This window comes from Pteropus alecto, unplaced genomic scaffold (genome assembly GCF_000325575.1).
Source record: "Pteropus alecto unplaced genomic scaffold, ASM32557v1 scaffold201, whole genome shotgun sequence".
In the NCBI taxonomy this organism is placed as follows: Eukaryota; Metazoa; Chordata; class Mammalia; order Chiroptera; family Pteropodidae; genus Pteropus; species Pteropus alecto.
The window spans coordinates 76,229-83,664 of record NW_006430503.1 but is presented as its reverse complement, the minus strand read 5'-3'; positions in this window follow the sequence as shown (position 1 = coordinate 83,664).

Below are 7,436 nucleotides of genomic sequence, written 5' to 3'. Positions count from 1 at the left end.
GAGGTGGAGGAGGAGGAGTTTTAGGGAATCTTCTGGATAGAGCGACCTCTGTTATCCAGTTTGATGATGTCATGGCTATGGTGGCGCTGTGTCCGCACACTTGGAGCGGGGAGGGCTCAAGAGAGGAAGAAATGGATACCGCTGGCATTTCTGTACAGAGTGAGTTTTGCCTGGGTCCTTCCTCCAACAACTTAGTTTCCCCCTGTACAATGTCCTGGTGCCCCCAAGCAGCCAACTGGGTGCTGGTGCTCAGAGTGATCAAGTCTGTCACCGCAAAAGTCCGCTTGCAGATGCAGCCCCTTTAAGAGGTGTTTGCCACTGCCACAGCCTCTGTCTCAGCTGCTCAGGACTGGGTAGCCTTGCATCCTTGCCCTGTTTTACCTTCTGCCATTGCAGGGTGATTTCTTAGATTTCTCCTTAGTTGTGTGGCTTGTTTATCTAGATTCCAGGTGATTCTTCCTTGCTGCTGCTCCTTGTTTCTGTCACAACTTTGATTTGGTCGGCAGAGGGATGAACAGAGCCTCTATCACCTACGTCATTTTTTCCCTCCCCCTTGTTTTGTTCTTTTTGCACAGAAATTTAAATTTTAATATAGTCCAATTTCTTTATTTTTTTGTTGCTTGTGGGTTTTGTGCTTTTATTTTTATTTTAACTTTATATATCTTTGAGATATTTCAATATTAGTATATAAGGACTTTATTCTTTTTTATGACTGCATTGTAAGAATGTACCATAATTTATTTATCTAGTCACCTACTGATAGACATGTACTTTGTTTCCTATCCTTTTCTACAATGCATTTAGGAGTAATTTTGCACATATATCCACATTTGTATAACTACATCTATACCATAACTTTCTAGTAGTAAAATCACTCAATCGGGGATTATGGACATTTGTAATTTTTTTGGACATCATCTAATTGATCTCTTTAGAAATTATTCCAATCCACACTCTCATTAGCATCATATAAAATTATTTTCTCACTCCCTTTCCAATGTAGTGTGTTAACAAACCTTCAAATCTTAGTGAAAAATGGTATTTCAGCATAGTTATAATTTGCATTTTTTATTATAAGAGTTTGCATCTTTCCAGAGCTATATGTATTTTTTATCTTTTAAAATAACTGTCCATATCTTTTGCCTATTTATCTGTTAAGATAATGAGTTTTCAGATGAATTTGTAGAACACTTTCTCTCTCTATATATATATGTGTGTGTGTATGCATGTATATATATGTGTATATATATGGAAAATTAAATCTTAGTAATATATTTTGCAAATATTTTCTAGTTTTTCACTTATATTTTCTTTGTGATGGTATCTAATACAATTTCTATTTTTTCATATTTATAAAGTATGCTTATTATTTTTTCCCAATAATTAAAAATATTTATTTTAGAAACTTGTAAATAATAGAAAAGTATAGGAACCAGGCACACCTGCTTCCCCGCACTCTTGGGTAACATAGTTCAGAGGAGCTTTCATTGGCCCCTGAGAGAAGCCTGAGTGGCAGGACCAAGGAATGGGCCAAGGACTGAAGTCCCAGAGGGAGAAATGCAACTTCCAAAGCAGTGGGAAGGGCAGGGGTTTGTGGAAGGAAAATGCAGAAAGAACATCAGAAAGGCATCCTGTCTTGAAGGCTACCAGATAATTAAGCTAGATAGTTTGAATCTCTGCTTCTCCTTTAAAAAAATTATTGAGGTGAAATTTACATAGCATAACTATTTTAAAGTGAACACTTTGGTGGCATTTAGTGCATTTGCAGTGTTATGCAACCACTACTTCCAGTTTCAAAGATTTTTCATCACCCCCAAAGAAAACCTCAAGCTCATTACGCAGCCACAACCCATTGCCCGCCCCTTGCCCCATTTACATGTATATTTCATGTAAATGGAGCCATAATAAGTGACCTTTTGTGTCTGGCTTCTTTCACTTAGTATAAGGTTTTCAAGGTTTGTCCACTTGTATATATCAGTACTTTATCCCTTTTTATGAATGAGTAATATATCCCTCCTTTTTTTTTTTTTATCTCTTGAGACTTTTCCAATTATTTAAAAAGTTATTTTATTTGCTTCCATTGCATTCTGGTCCGCATTTGATTCCAGGAGAATTAGTGAAGCAATAAGTACTTGGCCAAAAGAAGACTGGCAGCAGCAAAGCTCTCTGTGTGAAAAAGAATCAGAAAAAATCATCTGAACACATCCCTGTAGAGGATGAAAATCTTTTTCTCTACCCTCATATATTCTGTACCTGAGAAACTGAATTATATTAACAAAAGACAGATTAAAAGAGAATGAGAATATTTTAAAATTAATATTTATGTACACAGGAGTTCATGTAAAACAAGTAGAACTCAAAGAAGTGGTTAAACATGGGACTTATATCATTTTTTAACCAAGAAAAGAGAGTTTTGGCTTCAAGGAATGATAAATTGTAGGGAATTGACTAGGAAATATGTGTGAGAAACTGATAGTGTTACCATTGGGAGTGATCTAAATCCACTGTTGCCCTCGTGGCACTGGGGGGGGACCTTAGTCCTTTCTGCCAATGCAGTAAAGAATTACAGATCAGCAAAGTTTAGGACAAGTAAGATTTATTGAAGTACATTTTAAGAGCAAAATGGGCTACATAAGAGAGGTCTGTATCCTCATAGAGGTGGAGAGATCTCTGTTACATCTGGGCTGTGATGGGATGTTACAAGGGTAATGCCAGCTGATTGGCCTGTGAGGTGATTTTAATTGACAATTGGCCGCTATATAACCTATTGTCAACTGCACATAACCTTACCCAGAATTCAGTCTGTTATAATTAGATTCATGAACTTCAGAGCATATGTATGATATTATAATGAGGCTAAGGTAAAAGAAGTTCAGAGTACTCCTTACTGAACAAGGGTTTGTGGCTGGCCTAAACTGGTTGCTGTGTTATGGACATTTATTTCTTTGTATTCTAGGATGTAGGAGTATTGTTAATTGAAAAAAAAATGAGTTTTTTCTGGAAGGTCCTAGGGGCTATCTTTGGGTTGGGCCATCATTGTTGATATTCCTATGGTTACAGAACTAGGCCTTCATTCCTGTCACTCATGGCTACCTAACTACCCAACAATAGTAAGGGTAATTTTAGTAAGATTTGTTTATAAAAACTCATCTCAGTGTTGATTCTAGTCTCTAGTGAGAAGAGCTGCTCATCTTTTTCAAATGTGGAGAAAGAAAACCTTCACAAAGAGAAATTTATACTCTGCTTTTAGGCAGATAAGGGGAAGGCGGAGAACTTTTACTATGTCTGCTGATTCTCATTTGTCTTCAACTCAATATAATCCTTATCCCAAAGTGGCATATTTTGGAGTGGCATATTCTGATCCTCTTCACCCCTTCACTCCTTTCACATTCAGGTTCCATACAAATATGGGGTTTCTATATTTATAGATAGCGAAGACTTTTTCTTTTTTTAGTTGTTCGATTTTAAGTTTTCCTGAAACCACTTGTACTTAATCAGAGGATTGTGGTAACTAATTCCATGAAAATTTAAGAAATGATTGGTAATGACTTTCTAGTTGCTCAAGGAAAGGGTTTATCTACTCAATATTCCCCTCTTTCTTCATAGGACATCAAGGCAATCTGTTTCAATTTTATTATTTAGCAGAGTTCCATCCTTCCCTCCTTTGGTGCTGGTAAAACCTAGAAAAACCCATTCTATATCTTAAAACTTCTATTTAGTTTTATGAAAGGATGTAGTGTTATGGTTTTGATAATTTATTTAGAAACCGTGCTTGTAGTGCTACATTATATTGAGGAAGAAGTAGTCTCTTTGATTTGCTTTGGTACAGTGTGTTCAAATTAGGTCACCTATACAGATATTCATGAAGAGGTGAGAAAATCTGCCCCACTCTTATCCATCTATTTATTTTATTTTATTTATTTATTTATTAATTTATTTAGATTACTGGTCACTGATTTTATTTTTTTATTTTTATTATTTAAATTTTTGAAAGTTAAGTTTATTAGGATAACATTGGTTAATACAATTATATAATTTTCAAGTGTACATTGTAATTTGACATCAGAATATTCTATTGTGTGTTTACCACCCAAAGTCCAGTTTCCTTCAGCTACCATATATTTGATTCCTTTTACCCACTTCACCCTCTCCTATCCTCCTATAATTGACCCCTTCACTTCGTCTACCTATCCCTTCCTCCTCCATCCCCTACCCTCTGATAACCAGTAGTCTGTCCATGAGTCTCTGTTTGTTTGTCCTGTTCATTTGTTGCGTTTAGGTTTATATCCCACATATAAATGATATCATGTGATTTTCAACTTTTTCTGCCTATATCCATCTATTTAAATCTATTTATATCCATCTACTTAAATTGCCTTTTTAAAAAGCAATAGAAATTATCCATATTTTATGGACAGAAATACAGATAGGTATGTTGGTTCACAATAGAGCATATTACTTTAAACATAGGCCTTCAGTCAGACAGGCCTGGGTTAAAGTCCGAAGTCTGGCTTTGCTACTTAAGAGCTATATGATCTTGGACAAATTATTTACTCTTTCTCTCTCTGCCCCAGTTTCCTCATATGTAGAAAAGAGGTAATACTATTGTATTATATTTTAGGTGGCAAAAAAGAAAATCCTAGTACAAACTGGCTTAAGAAAAAAAGGAAATACATGGTCGGTATAACTAGAATGTTTATGGGTATATGGATTTCAGTCTTGGTTGGGTGCAGAGGTCACCTGGTGTGGTCAGCTTTTGTCTCCACTGCTCAGCTTTGTTATTCTTGGTCTCCTCGGTTCAGGCAGGTTTTTTAGCGTAGAGGCCCAGTGGCTACCACAGAGCTCATCAACCCCAAAGACAGACTCCCTTTTATAGTAAGACCACTCTGCACTCATTCACTGTGGCAGGTATAATATGTTTGCCTTGGTCTTGGTATGGGCAAGGCCTGCCCTGTAATTTATTGACTAAGAGTGGGATAGGGACCTTTCTCCAAAGAGAAAGCAGAGTGCTGTGACCCAAAAGGAAAGAAATACTTCAAAGAGAACCACAGGTATCCACTACTGGTACCCATTTAAGGCCACGGGCAGATGAGAAAGTTTATCTGAGGTTAGGTATATAAAGTATTGATAGAGTAAGAACTTATTAAATAATCACTCTTTATTATTATCACTTCAGAAAGAGGATCTCCCAAATATATTCATTTTCACATAATAAAATTTATGCATCTTAAAATTAAAACCCAAATGTACAGTATGATTTTCCTCTTTGAAAAAAATCACACACAAATACTGAAAGGACATATTTAAAAATAACAGTGGTGATCTCTGAATGATAGAATTATAGATAGATTTTATTTTTAGCAACATAAACTTTATTTTTGAATAAGGGCTATACTTTAGTGCAAAGCCACTAAAGACATAAAATGATGCCCAGTGAAAACTCTCTTATTCTTATTCCTCCAGCAACCTTCCTGGGAGATGAGCAATGTTATTATAGTCTTATATATCCTTCCAGATATATTATATGCAATTAGCTTTATGTTTAACCTTTCCACAATTAACTTCTTACATTTGTAGTGAGAAAAAGTTCACAAAATAATGAATACATGTTGTCATTGATTAGATTGTGTTCCCTAAAAGAATATGTCAAAATTCAAATCCCCAATATCTGAGAATGTGACCTTATTTGGAAATAGGATCTTTGGAGGGGTAATCAAATTAAGACACTGTTGTTATATTGGGTTAGAGTGGGCCCTTAAACCAGGACAGCCTATGGAATGGGAGAAAATATTGGCAAATCATATATCTAATAGAGGTTATACCCAAAATATATAAAGAACTACAACTCAAAAACAAAATATCAAACAAACCAATTAAAAATGAGCAAAGGATTTGCTACTTGCACTTCTCGCTACAAAGTCCAAACTGCTCTGTTTCTACCCCCAAATGGGTGGACTACAATTCAATTCTGACACTAACTACCCAGATTTAGCACAGATCCCACAAGTTAAAGGCAAAGTCTGTTGCAAGACTGTCCCCACATCGAATGCCATCTGCAAGTCTTGGGTGTGGCCTATACTTCTAACTATAAATTCAGAGTGTCCCACAATCTTCTCAGGTTCAATAATTCACTAGAACTAATCACAGAACTCACTGAGAGTGCTATGCTTACAATGTCGGTTTTATTACAAAGAATACTATAATGGTTAATTTTATACATCAACTGAACAGTGTTCTAATATTTGGTCAAACATTATTCAGGATGTATTTGTGAGGATGTTTCTGGATGAAATTAACATTTTAATTGTTAAATTGAGTGAAGCAGATTGTCCTTTCTAATGTAAGTGGGCCCCGGCCAATCAGTTTAAATCCTGAGTGGAACAAAAAAGTGAACCCTCCAATGAGTAAAAGGTAGCTCCTCTTGCCTGACTGCTTTGAGCAGGAACATCAGTCTTTTCTTGCCTTTGAACTTGAACTGAAATATCAGCTCTTCTTGGGTCTCAAGCCTGCCAGACTGTTGCAGGATTCTCGAACAGAGAGATAGGACACTAAGGCTATAAGCAGGAAGCAGCATTTATCGATGCTGGCACCGGCTCAGTGGATTCTTATCCAAAGGCTGAGCCCCGATTGTAACATTACAGGTAGTTTTATTTAGTCTTGTCATTCCTACACAGCCATAGATATAAGGAAGAAAATCAATTGGTTGGCAAGTTATGAGAAAGCTGACATCAACAGGAGAGTCCTTGGAAGGGTGGAGGGCAGTCAGGAATGAACTAGTTTGAGCAGGAAATTGCCGGGCAGGGTCAGGCTGCCACAAGACTATACAATGAAACTTATGCCATTGGCTCTCCTGGGTCTCCAGATTGCTGCCTGTAGATGTTGAGACTTCTCAGCCTCCAAAACCACGTGAGCCAATGCCTTACAATAAATCTCTTCCTCTCTATATATACATTGTTAAAAAATAAAATTCAATTGAATAAATTTAAAGATCAAATTGTCTTCATTTAATGATTCATGAATTGGGCAGCATCCCATTTAGCAAATAGAAAGGGGCTTTGAAAAGCTGTACAAAATGAGAGGCATTTGTAGACAGAAGTAGGTGGGAAAAGGAAGTTTCTAACAAAGAAACTATTCTGGGCAAGGTTACCTTCCTTTGGGGGAAGAATGGGGGTCTATTATGTATATTACCCACTAGTGCTCATCAGATAATTCAAGACTGACTGGTTAAAGGTCACATTCCTGGGAGAGACTGAAGTTGCAGTTAGGTTAGCTATTAGGTCTTGGTTTGCTGACTTGGAGCTTAGCACAAGTGACTCCCTTTAGAGCCTGTTGTTTCTTTTTATCTTTAATAACATCCTATTGGTTCTATTTTTCTGGAGAATTCCAACTAAAAATGATACAGGTAAGAATAATAAAATATAGAGATACACAGGGAA